The sequence below is a fragment of the Filicampus tigris genome, chromosome 2 (assembly GCF_054856515.1).
Source record: "Filicampus tigris isolate MCC_2025a chromosome 2, RoL_Ftig_1.0, whole genome shotgun sequence".
NCBI classification, from domain to species: domain Eukaryota; kingdom Metazoa; phylum Chordata; class Actinopteri; order Syngnathiformes; family Syngnathidae; genus Filicampus; species Filicampus tigris.
The window spans coordinates 10,302,563-10,324,943 of record NC_141218.1 but is presented as its reverse complement, the minus strand read 5'-3'; the positions used below and the strand labels follow the sequence as shown (position 1 = coordinate 10,324,943).

Below are 22,381 nucleotides of genomic sequence, written 5' to 3'. Positions count from 1 at the left end.
TAACATCATATTACTAATTAATGAATTCATTTAGAATTCAGATCACAACCATGTGATCTGTGATGTGGGCTGATCTCTTCTGAATGATTGAATGAGGACCCCATGGTTCTTGACCTCACTGACGTACTAGAGGGTGCAGAGGATGCAGAAATTACCAAAAGTAGTCACTTGCCTTATAAAGGGTTAAAGTAATTTTCCCGCTCCTGCAAACTTGAATAAACGCATTTAAAGTGATTAAAACCCGCTTTGGAAAGTATCCTTAAGCACCTGTTCTCACTTTCTCGCTGTCAAGAAATCGGAGACTATCATGTAACAGCATTTTTAAGAAAGGAAAAGAAGACTGGCTTGCACAGTAGTCCAAATAAACATCAACGTGTGCTTGATTCCAGCTGTTTATTTGCTCCTCCCAGTTGAAATTTACTGTCAAACCGATACAAGAATTAAACATTGCATATCCAAACACCAAAATGTTGTCTAATGAAAGTCTGGTATCTTAATGCTAACAGAGAATAGGAAACTCCACAGACAGACTAACCTAAATTAGCATCAATGTTATGGTAATTATACTGCTAATCTTCAAACATCTGCTACTTAAAGTGAGACGTCAACCCCAAAATTGTCTTTACAATAATATGTGCCTCCACTAGTCTAAATACGGTATTCTGATCAATATTTGTGGAATATGAGTTAAGCAGCAATCATGACTCAACATCAGAAACGGGTGAGCGGTGATTGGTTGTTACCTGAGCCCCGAGCAACCGTGATGTCATTTTTAGTCGACAGCAAGTGAGAAAACGGCTGTCCCCTGAGATGGACGAAAATGGGTGTTTTTTACGCCTTAACACATATTCCACAACACAATTTCAATCAGAATGCCGCGTTTAGACTATTGGGGCTGCGTAGAATATATTACCGTAAAGATTTTTGGGGGGGTTGACTTCCCTTCTTAACACACATGGTGCTGCAACACATATAAACAGATGACATCTTCAGTCTCAGTGGCAGATCTCAGGCTAGCCAACATTTTCTATAACAACTGTCCTCATTGGGTTCCCAGGGTAGCTGGAGCTGCCTTTGGGCGAGAGGCAGGGTATACCCTGGACGTGGTCGGCAACCACTCACATGTCATTTTTGTGCCACTCAATTTGCATGTTTATAATTGAATAGTTTCTGCCATGCCCCATGTGTAATCTGTTTGGCAGTTGCCTACTTTCAGAGAGAAAACGCCCTCAATCGCAATGTTCTAAGCAGACATCATAAAAAAAAAAATTTAAAAAGGGGATTCCCATCCCAAATCAATTAGAGTCCCATTTCCTGTTGATAAAGACAACAAAACAAATTTTGACTTAAGTAACGAAGTAACCACAATTGCTGTGATTTATCCCTTTAAGTTTTTTACAAGGACAAATTAGGGCTTGTAATGAGCGACTGCTGCTCTGCGCTCAGCGCCCAAAAGTGACAAAACTAATAGCGAGTCAAAAAAGACGAGTTTGAAGAGGTTTGCATAGTTCACGCTCTACAGTGCAGAACATTAAGGAATGTATCAAGCAATACGAGGTGTTGCGCGGAAAGTTACGGAAGCTTCTAGAGGTTGAACCTCGCTTATCAACAACTTGAATTTGGAATTGCTAAATGCATTCGAAAAACACGACGCTAAATTAATCCATACCGTCCACAATGAAAGGCAAGCCGCTTTGTTCAAGTGGCTGCATATGCAGCAAACAAACATGAAAGAAACTCGCATTTGTGTGTGTGTGTGTGTGTGTGTGTGTGTGTGTGCGTGCGTGTGCATAAGTGTGTGTATCAGCCATGTCTGCAGGGTGAGGTGGCGGCCGATGCTTTGGCAGCAGGTCTGGCACGTCTTTCAGGCCCAAACCTGCACAGAGGGCGAAAAGGGAGAAACAAACTCATCATATAGGCGTCGAGTCTGGCTGTCTTGGTGCCATACATTTGACTTTATTTCGATACGGTGTGTCGTCACAGCGACATCGCTCCTTTGACATTTGGACGCGCGTTCTGCACATGAATGTCGCAAGTTGAACATTCATAGCCCAATTTCGCAACAGAAGGCATCAGAGAACAAAATGTGCAGCTTGTTCAGGAAAATCCAGTTAATACTTTTAAAAGCATACATGTGAGGAATTCAACTCTTCTTTTTTTCTGAAGTGCTCTCAGAAACTCTGAAAAATAAGATAAAGATTAGAATATTTATCCTCATTTCCATAAGATGAACACATGCTGGGGCGGAGCTTCTCAGACTTTTTTGCACCAGGGCCAATATTTTTTTTTCCAATTCTCACGGCACCCCACCAAACGAAATGTCAGAAAGTATATATCCCGAAATAATGATAAACTCAATATGCTAATTTGCCTACTCAGTGTAAGTGAGCACAAAGCTACATTTTTGTCAAATAAATGGCAACAGGTAGATACACGGGGAATTGTAACTTCTGCCATCTAGTAATATTTCCTTCTGTCACTATATGTTGCTGCCATAAATAGACAAATAAAGACACAAGATCTTTGACCACGCAAACACACACATCCCTAATTATCTACAGTATCTATGCAGTGACAGCACAATCAAATGTTCTTCCACTAGATGCCAGAGGTAGTGTAATGTTATCGTGCATTTATGAATTTTATTCCGAAAAGGGCGCTGATTCCGTAGAATGGCCTTTATATAGATTTATGTGAAATTTCTGTTTGTTGACTTCCCGTCAGATTTTTCTCACGTAAAAATATGTGCCTTGTTGCAATTAAAGATGGGAAATTGCACCAGTACACTCCGCTGCCCATTAACAGTCTTTAATAATAGTAATAATAACAGTAATAGTTTGTCTTAGCTCATCGCAGTTGCGAAACTTGTTTGTTCCCGCGCTGTGGCTGTGCTCCCGAATGTGTGGGAAGCGTTGCGGTAAACAGTTTTCACATCACAATTGACAGTTTTCACATCACGATTGTCGGGTCGATTAAGAGCTTTTGCCCAGGACAAGTGTTCCATGTCAGCATGTGAGCTCCTCAGTCATCAAATAGCTTTAGTCGCCTCCATTCCACGCTACATTTTCCAAATGAGCTAAAAACCTCAGGCTTCCGATGAAAGGATTCCCTGATTTCCCGAATCCCATCCATGTATGTCTACTGTATAATACCTCCCACTGATACCGGTGCACTTCTAAAGCGAGTATGCATGGCCCGAGGCGGGCAATCACTCCACAATGTAACTACGGCACAAAAGTGACATTAGCGAGTGCATCAACTGCGTAACCTCAAAGGAAATCTCCATTCAGGCGGCCATAAAAGAACGTCTCATGCGAGCCGTGTTGCGCCGACGGATTAGCGAGGAGGAACAGGTGAAGTCCTATGGCTATGCACGTTTGCTCAGCTGTGCATTATTCCGTATGCCGCCGCGCCCAAGTAACCCAAGGCCTGGAATATATCGCTCCATTTTACTCCTTTTTTTTTTTTTTTTTTTTTTTCCACCCTTCATCTTGCCGTTCTTGTATTTGCACAGGTGAGAGGACCACAGTCCAACAGGTGTGGGGCCTTGAAAGTCCGGTTTGCCTGGCTGCTCGAAGCTCTTCATCTGTGTGCTGTGGATGGATGGATGGATGGATGGATGGATGGATGGATGGACGGATGCCCGGATGGTGGATGCATGATCGATGGATGGATGGACCGGTGCATGGGGGCCTGACAGCGCAGGTGGGAGGATCTTTCCAGCTGGCGCTTTTGTCCGGAGAGACAGACAGCAAACACAACTAACGTCTAGAAACTGAGGTGTGCTGTCAGTGGGTGATGCACTCAAGAGATTATTAGTCATAATGGCCTGTTAGCTAAGTGAAAGAGCAGCAGGGGCTCGGAGGGTGGGGCAGAGCAGTGAGGCGGCACTGGATATAAACGTGTACACAGTATGAATATTTGCTATATAGTTATTAAACTACAACGACACTCATTAGAAGCGAACAATCCTGTTTGGGGACAGCATCTAATCTTCAGGAATACGCTGTTGAAGAGCCAGTAAAGTGAATTCTGAGATTTGTTTTCAAGTACTTTTTTTTTATTTTGAGGATGTTTGCTGAAAACATTGGCAAAGATGAGAACTACGTAGTATTCATTTACTGAGCTACTAGATATCATTAAACAAAATTTGGGGTGTGGCTAAAATGCGGCCCAATGACAGACTTGAGCCCCGGCATGAGTCACATCCCTCACACGACACAGTATAAAAACTTCAGCTACTTTCCCTTAAACCTTATCCAGCAGAATTGCAATATACATTTAGCAGAATAGCTATGCGTAACAACCAAAAATGAAACTTCACTTTAGAGAGAGTGGCTGCTTTTGAGCGCCTCGTGGTCAAGTATGAGTGCAGGCATGTCACACAGAAGAGACAGAATATTTTTCCCAAGTTCGACTTGACAAACAGCATGTGGACCAGGGCTTCAGGCTGGCGTGGCCGCTTTAGAGCGCCTCATTGTTGGCCCTGAGTGTGCGCATGACAAGGTGACAACTGTGGAAGTGCAAGGAGTACCTAATTTTTTTTAATACGACTTGACAGCCAGTGCGTGGACTATGGCCTCAAGCTGGCGGGGCCGCTTTAGAACGCCTCATTGTTGCTCAGTGGAAAAGCCCTGCGACGACCCAGTGTGATGCATTCCAGCTATTGGCGGATTTATTTTCACAGCTCCAGTGGTCATATTTGATTTACAGTTAGTTGACTGTTGAGGGAGTTGAGGTTTCAGCAAATTTCAAGGACACCCCCACAATGATCAAGTGCAGAATCACTGGATTAATTTTTCATGATTTTGCAGCCTCATTGACTGCGTTTGCATGCAGCCAATTAATAAATCTTTTCAAACCCGAACATTGGAAGTATTCAGGTTCTTAAAAAACATGTAAAACGCGCACAATAACCCGAATATGCCCTTATTCGTGCTTTTAAAATTCCGAATATCGTGCCTGGGTTACTCCCTTTGAATATGCGTGCATGTATATGGCAATTGGAATATGCCGAATACACGGGACACTCTGCGCATGCTCAACCGCAAGGAATCTTGGTCTTTGCAGTACAGAAAGTGCTCGCATGCTGTTTGGCGCGCAACCCACCGCAAATACATGTTTAATGATAAACAAAACATGGCAAAAGCTAGAGGAAGTACGATACCACACTTTTAAAGCACTTTTAAATCGTCTGCTTCATTCGTGCGGTGACTGACATGAATATAATGTGTTTTATTGAGGGAAGCAAGTAACAAGCGGAGACGACATAAATTGCGTCATGCCGTCCGTGTGTCGCCATTTCAATCGGGTTATTTAAATGCAGGGGGTAACTCTTTCCGCTCAAGCCATGTAAACGGGTTATTCCGAATGAATCAGAAATCGGAATTTTGACCTTAACCCGAATATTGACTGCATATAAATGTAGTCATTGTTTGTACTTTGCAATTTTTTTCATTCTTCAAATTTGGCACGGTTGTTAACAACACATTTCTCTGTGGTGTATCAAGTTTACAAGACATTTATTTTCACTTTACAGAGACTTTGAGTACGCATCACAGCACTAGAACATATGTTACTTTAGGTGGTAAATGGACTTGTGTGAGTAATTAAGTCATACAATAAGTAAATGAGGGAAAAGACGTAAACAAGAAGCGAGAGAAAAAAAATCTGGATCTGTACCTTCGTCAGTGTTCCCATCAAAACTAAATGTTTTCTCCTTCCGCCTACAAAACTGTGTGGAAAGAAGCTCAGTAGGTTTTGCGTAATGTACAAGTTAACAAACGACAGATGCACATAAAGATTTGTTGGGGCAGGACACAAAGTTGTCACACACAAACCGGGGCCAGGTGCGACGTAACAGAGATGTGTCTGGTAATTGTTGGGATGAAGGTGGAGCAGCGCGGGAGTGGTAAAAGTGAGATGAGCTGCGGTTTGCTCCCATCGGGCCAAAAGTTCAAAGTGAGTCAGGACAAACAGGTAACCTTAGACGCCATGTGCAACGCCTCTCACGTGTTCCGCTCATTGTTTTGAGCCGGGCCAAAGCTCGGGTTTCTGAGTGCGCCGTACACCCTGGGATAGACCGCCCACCCCCGCCCCCTCTTCACCTTGGACCCCCGAGCCCCGCCCCTGCTAAAAGTAAACATGGCAATACAATAGGTGAGAGCGCACAGACGTATAATGTCAATATGAGAGTATTAGATAAACAACTCAGGCTCAAGCCGACCTGAGATCACACGCACATCTTGTGATTACTGACGGAAAGGACAGGTAGAAAGTAGTTAAAAACACATTGGTTTAGGCGGTCATTGTCGTAAGGCTTCATCGTTTCAATACTGAATATATATTTATAATTATACATCTAACAATATATTTATATTTTCATATGTACCTTTGGCTACAAAGCAATGTCTCTAGCCAAAATACACAGGTAGAGGCAATGAACGGGGCGATCGAACCAATCGTCGCCCACAGGCTCTCAAGATATCTGTTGTCTCTCTTCTTTATTGTCCACAGTTTCCTCTAATTGTGGTGATCCATTTCAAAATGACTGTAAAACAATCAAATGTTCTGACTGTAATTCATATCGTTATTGTTGTAAGCGTTAAGGGACCAAAAAATAAGTTATTCTATTCATTATATATTTTTTAATTAATTGGCCGATTAATCGGTTATCAGAATTTCACTCTGCCAAATTCCGCCGGAATCGGCATCAACCTAAAAAAAATCCATATCAGTCGGTTTTCAACTGGAAGGGCGGCAAGGAGGAGGCAGACCTCCACTAAAGTCAAAACATGTCTCACAATGTTAAAAAAAAGTCTGACAAAAAACAGTCTGTGAGTCTGTGAGAGAATGTTTTTGGTCCTCGCCCCACCCGTTCTACGAAGTATCATGGCAATCAATTGAAGTAGCTTTCGCGTAATCCTTCAACCAAACAAGCACAAATAGCATTGAGTGATTGCCGGGTGGTGAGAATGCGCACATTTGTGAGTTAAGTAAAATCCTAGTAGTGGCAGACAATGTGGTATGTGAAATGTGACATAATGCTAGAAAACTGGACTGACGAGTTGTCACTCAGCGTAAATGTCTCATTACACTCATGTTAAGGAAGGTTGCTCAGTCTCACAGGGACAGATGATTTGACAGAGGACATGTACACCCCAGGCAATATTCTTTACTTCCCATGTCTTGTACATGGCACTACCTCACTCTATTTGTGTCACTGTTGTTTTGTTTACGTCTTTCAACACGTTTTAGTGGTCTGATTAGCATGCAAAATCTCTCCTTCCATTCATTTTATACAGTATCTTCACACATATAGACCAGGACTAGAATAGTTTGGAATTTTTGAGTATAGCAATAGTCTTTTTTTTTTTAACTCAAGTTTTTATTTATTTATTTATTTGTTTTAATTATTTAATTTTGCTTAATTCATTTGAATGAGTTTTTAGAATGAGTTTGCTGGTTATTATTAGTTTTAACTTGTTTTTCTCGAAAAGACTTTGTTTTAGTTTTTTCTTATACAGAAAGAGACTATTTGCAGTGCAAAAAAAGATCACTAATATTGTGCAATAATAGAATTCTCAAACGACTGTTCGACCGTGTTTCTCCTGTATGGCCGAACAGTAATATCAAAATAAATACTATTTAAAATTAACTCCAAAAGCTCATGTATGAAATTAATTTGCAAAAATGAAAACAATGGGCATTTTGCTATAATTATAGTTAGTTTTATAAATGCGGAGTGCAACTAAAACTTCGTTTTAATAGTTATTTAATTTCGTTAATTTTAAATATGCTATATAGTTTTAATTATTTAGGGTTAGTTTTTGTTAGTTTCCGTTAACTATGGCAACCTTGGTATACCAGGCTGCCTAGCATGCTCTAATGAAGCGAAAATTACTTTACTTTTTTTTCATTACTTATATTACAGACTGCTACTAAATTGTTGTCACATCATGTTCCACTGTGATATAGTAGAAGTCAGCGGAGGTGTGTGTTACTGTAATATTACCTGCAAGCGCCTGAAGTATCTCTGTGAGCCAAATGGCTTTTCATAAGTATGCAGGCCTAGTGTCAGATCCGGCCTCATACAGTTCTACAAACTGCACATCTATAACCTCTCCATCCAGGTTTAGATACAAAACGCTGCCATGTCACTGATGTCATAAAGTGAAGCATTATCTGCATAGTAATTTGATAGATGGAAAATTCTTGTGTTCAGACACGTATTTGTTTGTGTAAAGAGAAGTTCTCTTACCTTGTCAACAGTTTTGGTTGTCATAATTTTCACTGCTCGCCAAGGATCATGACGGCCCAAGATTAGATTTTTCCTGAAACGGGTTGGGGGTTGGGATGAGGAGCAAAGAAATGGGATTCAAAGTATGTGAAAATAGTAGCATCTTATAGTCCATAAAATATGGTACATTGCAGAGAAGTGACGAAAACATTTCTCACCAAAAGCGAGCTTAATTGGCTCAAAGGGGAAAAAAGCTAAATAAGATAAATGCCATTTTTTTCAGATAAAAGTATTTACTTTATTGGTTGATTTCACACTTCATGGGTGGGCAAGCACCACAGTAATACAGTGCACTCTTAAAACTGCTGTGTTGAAAGTAACTCAAATCGAGCAAAACAGCTAACCCAGCCATCACAAATTTTAAAAGTACATTATAATCTTATTTTTTATTTTTATTTTTTATTTTTTTAGGCGAGGTGTACTTACACCAGTGAATTACTTAAGGCTATGAAATCCTGCCTGATAAACGCATAGCTACTTATTACTCATCGTATCAAAGTTGAATTTTGGATCAAATCATGGTTCTCCTTTGCATCTGTGAGCCCCTCCAGAGCCCCGGGGTTCCAAGCGGAGGTGTGAATGCTAACACGACCCAATCCGTATACCACAGAGAAAAAACAATTCATGCTAATCTGCCGCCACAGACAGGAGTCCAGTTAGGCCAATCAGCGGAGGAATCATCAGGAACGGCGGGGGCTCACGGAAGGCCAGATCGGGGCGCCTGATTGCGGCACCAGTGATTTGTGGCTCCAGAACAATTGATGGCTGCCCGGCTCAACGCCGGAGGAGGCCGCACCACAAACTCACCTGACACTCACAGACCAAAGTATTGTATGAAGTACCTGAAAGCAATAAAAATCACTTCATAAAAATGACTGGTAGAAGAAAATGTATTTTGTATTTGCTGTACTTGATCAAATGTAATTTTCTGATGTTAAATGTATTTATTGGATATTAAAGGTATTTCTAAAAAGTGAGCGTTTAAAATGTCCATGATGTTTGTAGTATTTTAAATGTAGTCCTCTTATGAAGTTAATTACCTTAACGTCAGTGGTGTACAGTAGTTAAAGATCTGTGTGTTAGCTAGCGCAAGTTAGCCTGGCTATCTGGTTAGTAATGTGCATCAACAAGCTCATAACTAAAAGAACGCTGACATTTTGATTGCACTTGATTATTTCTCAAACCTCGTTGTGCTTCTTCAGGATGGTCGGGAGCTTTTGAGTGCCAATAATTCTATCACGACAGAATCATCAGCAGTTGAGTTCGCAGGACAATCTTTCCATTTTGTTTTAAGTTCAGGCATTTTGTCAATGAGCTATTTATTGTGATTTTATTTTGCAGGAACAAGTATGAAAGATTGTTAGGGGACATGTACCAAAGTTAAAGTATGAATTTAAATTAAGAATTGCAGGGGAATAAAGGAGAAATTTTATAGAAATGGACTAAAAGTAAGTACAGATATGTGAAAATTCTACCTAAACACAATAACTAAGTCTTTGCACTTGGTTACATGACAAGACTGCCGACCAGTCACGCGCCTAAAAGAGGTTCACTTTGTCTCCTTGTCCAAGGTAAGAGGGAAGTGGAGGGGTGTTGGGTCCGAGCCTGCCAAGTTTTCACCTAAACATGCCCCCGGGGGATCGCATTTGACCCTCCGCATTTCAACCAAAACAACACAGCAAGCCACTTCCTATGAACTGGGCCCAGATAAAACGACAAGCTACCTTGCGCCCCGCAGCGCAATATGGTAATGCCACGGGAAAGCCTGAGGTTTGCATGAATTGGGGGGTGTTCACATGTTAAGGGTGCATACGGGAGTTTTTTCTTTATATTGCACCATCCCTTTGATCTGCAGAGTCATCATTCGGCAAAGAGATGGAAGGCCAAAGGTTGAAAGTTCACTTTAAAGTGACCCTCAAAAGTTGCGGAGAGAGCGAGCAAAACACTGGATTGTATAAAACATGATAAAACATTATACAGCGAATGTATGTTGAGAATTGTATGTTGGGACAAGCCACATCACAACAACATTAGCTACAGTATTGTATGTGTGCCCTCTAAAGCGGAAGTCAACCCAAGCATAATTTTTTCAAGAATATGTTCCCAGCAGGCCCACTAGTTGAAACACAGCATTCTGATTAATTTTGCGTTTGTGGAATATAAATTAAGTAGCAAAATGCACTTGTTTTTAGCCATCTCTGGGGGTGGCCATTTTGTCTTCTGTCGACTGAAAATGACATCACAACTGCTTACAACGACCAATCACAGCCGACCTGTTCTCTGGATCTGAGCCGTGATTGGTCGTTGTGAGCAGTTGTGATGTCATTTTCAGTCGACAGAAGACAAAATGGCCGCCCCCGGAGATGGCTAAAGACGAGTGGATTAACACTTATTGCACAAACGCAATATTTATCAGAATGCCCTGTTTCAACTAGTGGGCTTGCATAAAACATATTCTTGAAAAAAATATGTTTGCGTCGACTTCTACTTTAAGAGGTGTGGCCTCATAGATGAAGTCAGGTAGTGTCTGTGTAAAGGCCCTGATACACCAAACAGACGTCGTGAAGAGGTCTTTAAGCGCCGTCTGATTGGTGTATCAGGACCTTTACACATACACATCGTAAACCGTCTGTAAGCGTCTGGGGGGCGTTTACGTATGTTGAATCGGCGCCCCCAGTCGTGACATTCGGTCACTCTGATTGGCTGTTAGCTACCAAATCAGCGCTTGGAGCACCAATGGGAAGTGACAAATGCGGAAAAACAGTGAGCACGCCTCCGCTGCCTTAATCTTTTTACAAGTACAAGAGCGAGGGTTGACAATGTAAGTATTTCACGATACTGTGTCAAGAACATGAGGGGTTACTTTGCATGGGAGTTTATTGTGAGCGAAGAACATAGTCGAAGGCATTGTTTACGTTTTTATAATACGCCCCCGCCTTTCCGGTTGGATTTTTCTAATCATGAGAAATGGTGACTACCACCGCCGATGGTATGGAAGGGTATTACATCTTATGCATGCGCAGAAGGTACTTTAAAGTTTAGCGGCGCTGTCGGTCGTTGCGGTGTGCTATGCCAGTGAGATGGCCGGACGCCACAGGGTGTAAGCGTCTGTCACTGTTGGTGAACGTCGTTTTGGTGTATCAGGGCCTTAAGCGTCTGTCTGGGCTTGAGTTTCAGTCAACCAAAGCTGATTTCACAATCGGCTATTGTGTTCTCAATTTTTTGACTTGTGAGTTTGCGTGTTTGTGGCATACAATAATTTTGCTTATTTAATGATTGCCACACTTGTAACGTGGCATATTTACACCATAATTAATGTTTATGCTTTCACTGCTGTTTAGATTTACAGCCGGTCTTTTTAAACAAGTGTCAAGTATAATTTTCTAAACGTTACCGATCGATGCGTTTCCATGATGTCAAACTGGCTTTGGCAGGGTATATCCTATCTGATGGATTACGCTTTACTTGTATTATCAAAAATCTGATACGCATTGGAATTTTATTCACACTTGGCCTGAGCTCATCAAAAGATAAGAGATTCCATGACGCGTATAGTAGGTCAATTGTGTCACTGCAAACCGAGCTGTGGAAATCCAGCCTAGGGGTGCTTCAACAAAACCATTTTTAAATTAATTAATAACACCAAACTCTGGCAGCCGCACTTGTGACTCAATTGAAATTGGCTAACTGCTCGTGTTGGTTTAGGTTGTGCAACTTCACGTCAATATTCGGCTATATTATTGTTAATTTCTATAACTCTGTGCTTCTTTTCAGGCTTTTTTTTTAATCAGCAGTCTCAAACTATAGAGGTTTTTGGAGAAAATGTTGTAGCTAAACAGCCAATAATCACCCAGAAATTCAAAATTGCAGCCACCTCCAGTTGTGTGGTTGTAGTGTGCCTCACACAAATGTCAGGGGAAAAAAAGCACGGAAGGAGAGAAGAGAACAATATTATAGCAGAATGGTGGTGAGATAATGCATAACACGCTGGGCATACCACCTATGGGATGGACAATGACGGATGCCCATTTTGTAGGCAATATACGATAGACGGGAAACTTTTAAAAATAGTCAGACTAAGCATAGTCAGAAGCCCATTTTTTCCCTTACATGTAATCGGCTATTTTCGCGCCGCGCTCCACCCTACGTGGTATCGACAGTAAGCTCCACTTCTCTGCTTTCAGAATCTGTAGGAATTAAGTTGCTATCTTAAATAGTTCATGAGTTACGGTGATTTGAAAAACATGAGCTAGTGGTACTTTGTCCAGTTTTATTTTATTTTATATTGTTTCAGATTGTCGAATTTGGTAGTCGGAAACTAACAGTCCGTTTAAAATAATAGTCGGACCAACCTATAGGCTATTACTATTTGGTCCGGCCGGACAAAATGGCGGATAAACGGATGGCAGATGGGTACCCTGGCTGTAGGCGGAATGCGATAAACGGACCGTGAATTTTTAGTAAACTGCCCAGCTCTGCATAACATACACACACGTACGCACGCACCCCCCCCTCCCCCACACACACATCCAACAAGTTGGCATTGGGTGATGCCACTTTCACATTCTTCATTGTCACACCTTGTACACTTTAACATGTGTATTGCTCCAAAGACAAAATTAGTAGTAACGTTCCCAATGACCGCTGTAGCATGTACATTTACAGCTTTTTTCATGTTTTTTTGGAGGTCTAAGTTCTGAACGTTGTTGTATTCATGCGTAACTTTTTAGAAAAGCCAAGGGAATCTTTTCTCACAAGGACGTTGTCATGTAAATCTACCTTGAAACAAAATAAAACGTGTACTGTTCAACCTAGCAGTATTAGTATAAGCTAGCAAACATGCTAGCAAACTTGCCTTCTTGCTGCGGCACAATGAGAGTCTAGCAAGAGTCTAAGTGTTAAAACTTATGGCTCCTGACTGGAAACACGTCACAGATCACACAATAAACATATATTTTGAAACAATTATATTTCTTTAATTCTTCTTCCTTATATTTTGTCCCTGTCTTCTCGGTGAGTGGTGGGCCTGTGCCCTAGCACCCTCTGTTGGTCAGCCGCCACCTAGCTGATCTCGACTGAGTATAAGAATGGCTCAATGTCTCATCTCATTGTCTCATCTAAAACAAAAATGTGCCACTGTCATTTCGTAAACAAATTAAAACGATTTGACAAGTGATTAAAAGTGCCAAGGCACTTAAGAAGAAAGGTTCCTCATCCTGCACGCATGTCGAGAAGTAACGCCATTAAGAGTGAATTCAGGTCATGTGTATTTACGAGAGCGAGGGAGCGCCCTGGTCTCTCTCTCGCCGCGGGTAGTGTGTGGGAGTGGAGCGGCACGCTTTGACGTACGATACCACACGCACACGACATTGCTCTCAGCGTAGACAACAGGCAGGTGTGTACACGCACATGTGCAAACCCCTTCAACGCCACCACCGCCACACAACTTAAAAGATAGAAGCACCTTTTGTTCGAACCCATCCAAGTTCATTGATTATTCAAAGAATTAATAATAAATGACACGCTCAGTTTTCAAATTTGGGTTTTGCGTTTGAACACCTTTATAGACTAGTTGACAAGAGACACACTTGTGAGTATTGTTGTCTGCTCTGTTTGTATGTGTTGTTGCTCCATATGAGTTAAAGTCGCAGTTGTTTGAATGTTTAAATGAGTGTGACCGGGGGCGTCGCACCAAAATGTGCGCCCACGTTCTTACAAGTGACAGTCCATTTACCATTTATTGACACCCACAATAACCGTCGACCAGCAGGTGGCAGTGGTGGTGACTGATATTTTCCGATGACGCATATTATCACAAACAAAAAATATAGATAATAACTTTACGTAAGTTGCATGTACAGAGCGTAAACATACTCAACGAACTCCACAAAGGCTAACCTCAAATTAAAGCTTACCAATTAATACATTGAGTCAATGATGCCAACGCAATAGCCTTAGTAAGCATTTACTTTGAAGTTGGCCCGCGTGGTGGCGTAATGGCTAACTTGACTTCCATTTTCGACGTATCGGCATTCGGCAGTTTTAACAGCTTGCTACCAACATTAACACAACGCTGTCTCGAAATCATATTCAGTCGCTAATTTAGGACACGAACAAACCTCTGGTTACGCTGTCATTGTATGATACGGCACAAGTCTCCGGCGTTAGTGGCTATCAGCTGTTATCATTAGCTGGTAGTTCAACAGCTGCTGCTTTTTTTTTTTAACTTCTTTTTCTATATTGTGGACCTAGATTACTTTTTAATGTCCTGTCCATGTTTTAAGAAAGCGTCCTTAAATTGCACTTCACGTCTTTTTCAGTATGAAAAAAAAAATAAAATAAAAATAAAACTTTGTCTTCATTTGATTTATAACAACACTTTTGCCTAATAATTGTTAAAACATTCAGCTCAAAATGTCTGGCAGGATAGTTTGAAATGTATAGGCAAGGCAAGTCAAGGCAAGGCAGTTTTGTTTAAATAGCAAATTTCATACACAAGGCATCTCAATGTGCTTCACACAAGCAAAGGCAACACCTACAAGCATTTAAAAACACAACAGTTAACAACATTTCAAAAGCAAAGGAGAGAAAACAAAAGCAACCAACAAAACTACAACATTTAAGCACATTAGCAGAAAAAATTAAAAACATTTAAAAGTAAAGAAATAAAAGTGGGTTTATAAAATATATAAAATATATATATATATTTTTTTTTAAAGAAAGATTTGAAATTGTCTAGAGGACCTTAACCAAAGGTATGAGGAAAATCAAAGTTGTTAACATGGATTTAAAAGCATTTACACTCTGGGCTGACTTCACTTCTGTTGGCAGCTTATTCCATTTGCGTGCAGCGTAACAGCTAAATGCAGCTTCACCATGTTTACCTTGAACTGTCAGTTCCACTAATTGACCCAAGTCTGCAGATCTCAGAGCCCTACAGGGTTTATATTCAATCAGCATTTCATTCATGTATTCATGACCCAAACCATTCAGTGATTTATAGACCAGTAGCAAAATTTTAAAATCTATTCTACACTTAATTGGGAGCCAGTGTAAAGCCTTTAGGACTGGAGTAATATGTTCCGATCTATTTGTTCTGGTAAGAACCCGAGCTGCAGCGTTCTGAATGAGCTGCAGCTGTTTGATGCTCTTTCGAGGGAGATCAGTAAGAAGACCGTCACAATAATCCAGTCTACTGGAGATGAAAGCATGGATAAGTTTCTCCTGGTCTGCTTGCAGCATACAATCCTTCACTCTGGATATATTTTTAAGCTGATAAAATGCTAATTTAGTGATTGATCGTATATGATTGCTGAAAGTCAGGACTGAGTCTATCAGTACCCCAAGATTTCGGACTTGGTTTTTGTTTTCTAAAGACAGTGACTCCAGGTGTTTTCCAACAGCAATCCTCTTTTCTTTATTGCCGAAAACAATTACCTCTGTTTTGTATTGGTTTAGCTGAAGGAAATTTTGGTTCATACAGTTGTTAATTTGCTCTAGACAGTGACACAATACGATGATTGAACTGGTGTCATTTGGGGACATTGATATATAGCCGTGTGTCATCTGCATAAATATGATAGGCAACATTGGTGTTCTGAAGCATTTGACCCGAAGATAACATATACAGACTGAACAGAAGGGGCCCAAGGACCGACCCTTGAGGAACCCCACCTCAAGGCCCTCCGATCTGATTCAAAACTGTGTTAAATTGTGTTCTTAAATCTTAAACGGTTCTAATAGATATTAGGAGTTGATTTTTTTTCTCTTATGGGCAAAAGCGTTTTATAAAATTAATGAAGACAAAGTTCTATTTGGTTCTATTTTTTATTTTTTTTTTGCTCATACAAAAAACGATCTGACAATCTCTTGGTAGCGGTAGGTGGAGTACCACATGAAAAAAATTATGTGCAAGTATATGATGCCTTTTGTAATATATTAGACTGGATGTGATTTTGCCCTCCAAATATATGCCCTAATTGTCACTTTGTTGTGTAAACAAGTGAACAAGATTTGACATCAGCGGCTGCTTCCTGTTTGACACCCCGAGGGTGGTGACTCATAACAGTGGATCTTCATCCTCTTGTTTGGCACCATGAGGCGAAACGACCTCCATCATCCACCGTACAGTACCCAGAAGGAGGGTGCGGTGGGGCAAGGGGGGGGTGGAAGGGTTTTAGGGTGCCTAGAGTTTTTGGGGCTGAGTGGGTCTATTTAGCCTCCAGCAGATTGCCCATCTCTCCTTCCCCCTCCCATCCTCCTTCCACCCTTCTCCTCCCCCTGGCTTTTGTGTGCCCTGAGCCCACTCCTCCCCCTTTTGTCACCCGGGCATTCCGCTTTGGTTAGCACGCACAATGGGCGCTCAGTGCTCACTCTCCTGACACTGCATTCTGCATGTGCACCAGGGGAGTGGGCACGGGAGGGGGAGGGATATTGGAAAGAGGGGTGGGTAGCGGCAGTAGGGCGGGGGGTGGGGGGGGGGTTAAAGGATGACAGCAACTCACCCCATGTGACCAAAATGCCAAGCATCAACTCCCCCACTTTGGTCTTTTTTTTTTTTTTCAAAGGAGTCGTAACTCGCACCGCAAGGCTCCAGATGGGCAGTAAAAAGCAGTGCCCGCTTGGCACAGCACAGCTCAATTCAAACAAGCAAACAGGTGTCTCTTACGCCTCCTTTGCCCAATTGCTGTGACGACGTGTAAGTGTGTGTGTGCGCGTGCGTGCGTGTGTGTGTGTTCCCTTCATCTCTGTGTGGCTCGCCACACAGACCAAACAGACCAAACGGAATTTTAAGACCTGGGCTTCAGAGTTTTTTCTTTCTTTCATTCTTTTTTTTTTTTTTAACCTCTTTTAGAGAGGCCAGTATAAAATAATTCCTCCCTCTCCACCCAACGTTGAAAAAAAAAAATAGTAGCATCATTACATCCTTACAAGATTTTGACATGTTCATCAAAGATCTGGAGGCCTTGTTGGCGATATGATGTAACGGAGGTGTGACGTGTCCTGGCTCATAGAGATGATTCGGTTCCATTTTGATTGACACAATGAATGCATGTTTATTGTTATTGTGGTTATGAGCCGCAGTGGAGTACAACAGCACTGGGCCATATCAAATGAAGTGCATTTGGGTTGCAATCTTCAATTGTCTCCCTCACACACACACACACTTAAATTCCTTGCATAGTGAAAATAAGCACGTCTTGTAAATTTGACACACCACAGAGTGTTGTTAACGACCCTGCCAAATTTGACCGATTGAATAAAGAAATTGCCAAGAATACAAAATGAGGCTTGAAAATGGTGAAAAATGAAATTGTTCTCAAATGCTGTTGTGTGTCTGCTGAATACGCTGAAACTGTTAACTAGTTTAAGTGTTAGGTTCAGTTTGGTTTTTTAATATATGGCATATTTGTCTCGTGCAAGAGTAAAAAAAAGTCACTAAGTATTGTGTAATAAAGTAAATTCACCTACAGTTCTCATAGTGACTGTTTGATCTTCCTTTTTCCTTACGGCCAGACAGTAACACTGAAACAAATACATTTAAAATGAACCCAAAAAGTTCATGCATGATATTAACTGACAAAGATGAAATGGGAATTTTCGCTGTAATTGTAGTTAGTTTTATAAACGTAAAGTTTAGTTTCAGTTAGTTGTCGTTTTTTAAAACAATTGTTATTTTGATCATTTTTTCGTGAACGAAAATGTCCTTTCAATTTTAGTTTTAGTTCTTTATTTACTTTTCATTAACTGTAATAACCTTGCTGTGTACAGCGCTCTTGCGTTAGTTCTCTTTAAATTATACAGGTGTACCTAATGCTGTGGCCGAAAAGTTAGCCTGGAAGTGATCGATAACCCCGGACCCCCTAACTCCCCCTGAACAGAAGCCCATTAGTGACAGCGGACATGTTGTGTTGTGAGCTGAGCATCGTTCAGGTGCACCAAGTTTAGCGCAGAGGAGCCCAATGCATAATTCGAAGTGATGTTTAATTCCTACTTTAGGACGGCACAGTGCACAAGGACAGGCGGGCCGTGTACAGGGGGGGATGTGGGGACGGGAGGAGGGTCCGAGGGGGGTTAGTTTGGGTTTCAAAGCCCCTGCTTGTTCGCCCATATTTCACACCACAGTGACATCTTAAAGCCTAGACAGGCCTGCTTGCTTGGCCCTCTCTTTCACTTTCTCAGAAAAAAGGGGAATTGGGTTGTCGGGGTGGGCGGGGGGGCACTAAAATATATGCAAATGGTTCCCCGGAGGGGATACGAATTTTATGAGTTTAGAATTTAGTTCAGCCAACCTGAATAATCAAATGTGGGAACAAAAAAAAAAACCCAAGTCCATACCTCGATCCCCCCCCCCCCCCCCTCGGACCTCATCTCCATCCCACCATCCCTGGTCGCAGGTCCTCACACGCAAGTAGGTCCGAACGCTTATAAGGAGGAGGAGGGGTGTGAAGGAAAAGGAGAAGAAAGCTCGGCGTACCTGATCAGGCACAGGCGCCGGCTTCCTGATTACGCCGCCATTTTCCCAGCGGGCCGCCCACGCCTCACCCCGCCGCCGTGACTATGGAGGGCCCGGCCGAGCCCCAACGGCGCTCGCTCTCATCTAACGGCCCAATTAAGCCGCTTTTAGAGTGATTTGGTCTGCCTTCGCGGTCTACACCCCAAAAAAGACCCCAGTGAGTCATGTCTTTTTTTTTTTTTTTTTTTTTTTTTTTAAAGTCTTGTCCTCTGCGCCCATTTACAATGTGGGGGGTCTTGCATGCAGTAAGTTCTACATGACTGAACATAACATTACAACAGGTGGTGAATTAAAATACAGACTGTCTGGAATATGGCCTTTTTCTAACATTGAGTCATTTTCGTTTTGAAGGGCATCATTCTGTTCAAGACATAATTTACAGCCTTGTTGTTTAAATGGACTGATAGGCTTGATTTAAACACTAAAGATTCATACTGGGAATTGAAATATAAACACATGGAGTTCATCCTGAGGGAAATAATCACCCGATTTTATCTTGACCAATAATTATCAACTAATTATCAAGTTCAGGACCCAAAAGTAGGTCGAAAACATCTAGTAAAAAAAAAAAATTATATGTATTCATATTATTTTTTTGGTTTCTGATACAGTACAGAGGTGTACCAAGTTCCCACACGGAACATAATTAGGTAAGCTATAAGAAGTGGGGCTGCCTTGCGCTTTAGTCACTAATTTACTCCATAAACAAACACAGTGCAGCTCAACCTATGGCTAGCGGACATCATGGCGAGCAATATGATTTTGGCGGTACATCAAACTCTTTTTTAAAATGATTTTGAAAGTATACTATACATTTGTTGGCAGAGGCTATTTTTAAACAAAGCAAGTTCTTTATTGTTCTTGATGTCTGTAAAAATGGGTCGCGATATGCAACAAAAGGAACATTTGGGTCCCAGGGAGAGGTCAGTTAGGAAACACCAAGTGAATAAATATTGGGACATGGACGCAATGTCATCTTTTTTGGCTCTAAACACCACCAAAAATTGATTTGAAATGAAACAAGTTGTTATGCTTTAACTGCATACTTTCAGCAACAACAACTGTTTGTAAATGTGCCAATATATTTTCTACAAAACTGAAAAAAAAGCTAATTGAACAAATTCTCGTATCTTAATAATTCCAATTTAAGAATGGTCAACATTCCAAACATGACTATTGTTAAAGAATTATACATTTTCCATGATAAAATTCTAATCGAATAATCTAATAAAAAAAATAATCAATTCACTTTAAATTAATCATGTATCAACTGATTTGTATCATTCTTAACTTCAAATGTTGTCTTTTTTTTTTTTTAGAATCCCACATTCATTTTTTGAATTTCACAATTTCAATATTTCACTATCAATTCAAATCATTGTACTGCTATCTTTTTGAAGTAGAAGAAGTCCACATTTTCACTGTGGAAACTTAAGAAACATGAACAGACAAGTTTTAAAAATATACCTCAATCCTAAATTCTCACCTTTGACCTTTCCTGCATTTCTGTCATCCTACAGCACTTTGAGTTCAGCATCTCTTTCTACAGTAATTTCACCATTACAATCGTTTGTTGCTTGGATTAAATAAGTCACATGGTTCATTTAAAACAACAACAACAACATCAACTGCAATTGAAGTACCAGTTTGAAATAATAATCAGCCACACTATATAAAGCTGAAGTTGCTGAAAGCTTTTGATGCTTTTCCAAAAGACACATTGGCCATGCCTGAGTAGGCAGCATGTGAGGAAGTGGAGCAAGGACTTCCAATTAGATCATGTGTCGGATCAAGTTGATACACAATGACACCAACCCAAACAAGGTGTAGATCCCCACGCAAATCTGCTTAAAATCGATGCCCACCTCCTTTCTCCCCCCCCCACCCCCGTGTCAAATGGCGTTATGTCGCCCCCGTTGCATTGGTATATGGCATAGCGCCATATCCAACACATGCTTTGGACCTGTTGCTTTTGTGTTTCCAGTGCTGTCTAATGACACCCCCCACTACCACCACCACCAATGACGCCCCCCCCCCCCCATTCCCCCTCCCACACTTTTACTCCATCCTCCAGTAGGCAAATCCTTCAGCTTTATTGCTCAGACTCAAGGGCTGCAGGTGCACAGGCCACAAAAGAGAGAGAAGGGTTTTTGGGTGGAGGAGGAGGGGGGGGGGGGGTGCTGCGAGGGGGGTGCTGGGAGAATAGAGAATGGTTAGTCGGCAGATAAGAGAGGAAGGAACAGAGACCCCGCCCCACACACGACCACCCTCCCACTCTGGTTTAACCTCTTCACCCACCCATCTCTTACATCCCCATCCTGCATGTCGCTATGAAAAGATGTCAGAGTGTTTAGTCCATTTCTTGATATCCACTTTCAGCTTCATGTACTAGTACGCTACACATCCTTACTAGTGGGACACTTCAGGGCACTATTAGGATGACCGTGTCTTACTGGTAATATTTTTTTTCCACTGCTAGTGTCACTTTGGGCCTGTTAGTACACAATTAAAGCTTATTGGTAAAGACTAGGCTCAACAATTAAGCATGTCTCACACACTAGTAGCCTCCCTTGCATAAATATCTAATAAGCATTTACTTTGTATTCTAAATCCTTGATATCCAGGCTGAGGTCCATATACTAGTACGCTCTTTGCCCTCTTTCATAAGACAATTCAGTGCACTAGGAGAGCGACTAGGGCACACGAGAAGAAAAACTGTATCTGACAAGTAACATTTTATTCCACTACCAGTGCTACTTTTGTCCTACTACTTAAATTGATTAAGTTATCTGAGCAAATACTCCTCTACAGTAATTTCTCCTCGGGGTTTTTGCTAATGGTGGAAATTAGTCCGCGGTTTGCCCTGTCATCCGCACGTTTTTTTCATTGAAAACCGAAAACTCTGGCCACAGTGGAGTTTTGCGGATATCTCCAGACCCGCATTTGGCTGTGGACTGTCGGAACTAGGGGTGGGCGGATCGATCCAAATGTTGACATTATCGATACTAAGCAAGTGCTTGGATCGATTCGATACTATTGTCCCGGGATCGATACTTCGCTCAAAGCGCCGCTTCTATCCTCCCCGCTCTCTCGCCCAGCCCCTCCTGCTACTCTCTGAGTCTCTGCCTGAGTGAGTGACTCAGGCCCACTTTTAGACCCTCCCTGGCAGAGAGGGCGACGGGAGAGTGAGAGAGCAGCTGGAACCTAAAAGCAATGGCAGAGCCAAACAAGAAGGAGAGTAACGGTGTGGACTTTTTTTTTTTATAACAACAGAAAAGGACAGTGCCAAGTGTGATTTGTGTAATAAAGTGCTCCGCTACTGTGGTAACACCACAAATTTACACAACATATGAAAAAAAGCTCAGCCTACAGGGAGCAATGAGCTGCAAGCGAATAAGTTGAGGGAGGAAGAGGATGTACTCTGCCAATGTACTCTGGCAGAGGCTTTTCAGCCAAAAAATCAACAATAGTTGTAGTATAAGCATTTTCTGCTTTTTTTGGTTTGACTCTCTTGACTTTTGTTTTGAAACAGTTGTAGTAGAAGTATTTTTTTTTTCCTACAGTTA

At 41.5% G+C, this 22,381-nt stretch overlaps 1 long non-coding RNA gene across 2 annotated transcripts in view; it reads right to left on the bottom strand.

Moving 5' to 3' along the window:
- Positions 1-376: 376 nt before the first annotated feature.
- Positions 377-22,381, bottom strand: part of LOC147151341 (uncharacterized) — a 54,736-nt gene continuing 32,731 nt past the window's right edge. For both annotated transcript variants that reach the window (XR_015082660.1, XR_015082661.1), the window contains 2 exons: positions 8,261-8,333; positions 377-1,876 (listed from right to left, as the gene is read on the bottom strand). This is a non-coding gene — a long non-coding RNA (uncharacterized LOC147151341). The remainder of the gene's footprint in view (positions 1,877-8,260; positions 8,334-22,381) is intronic.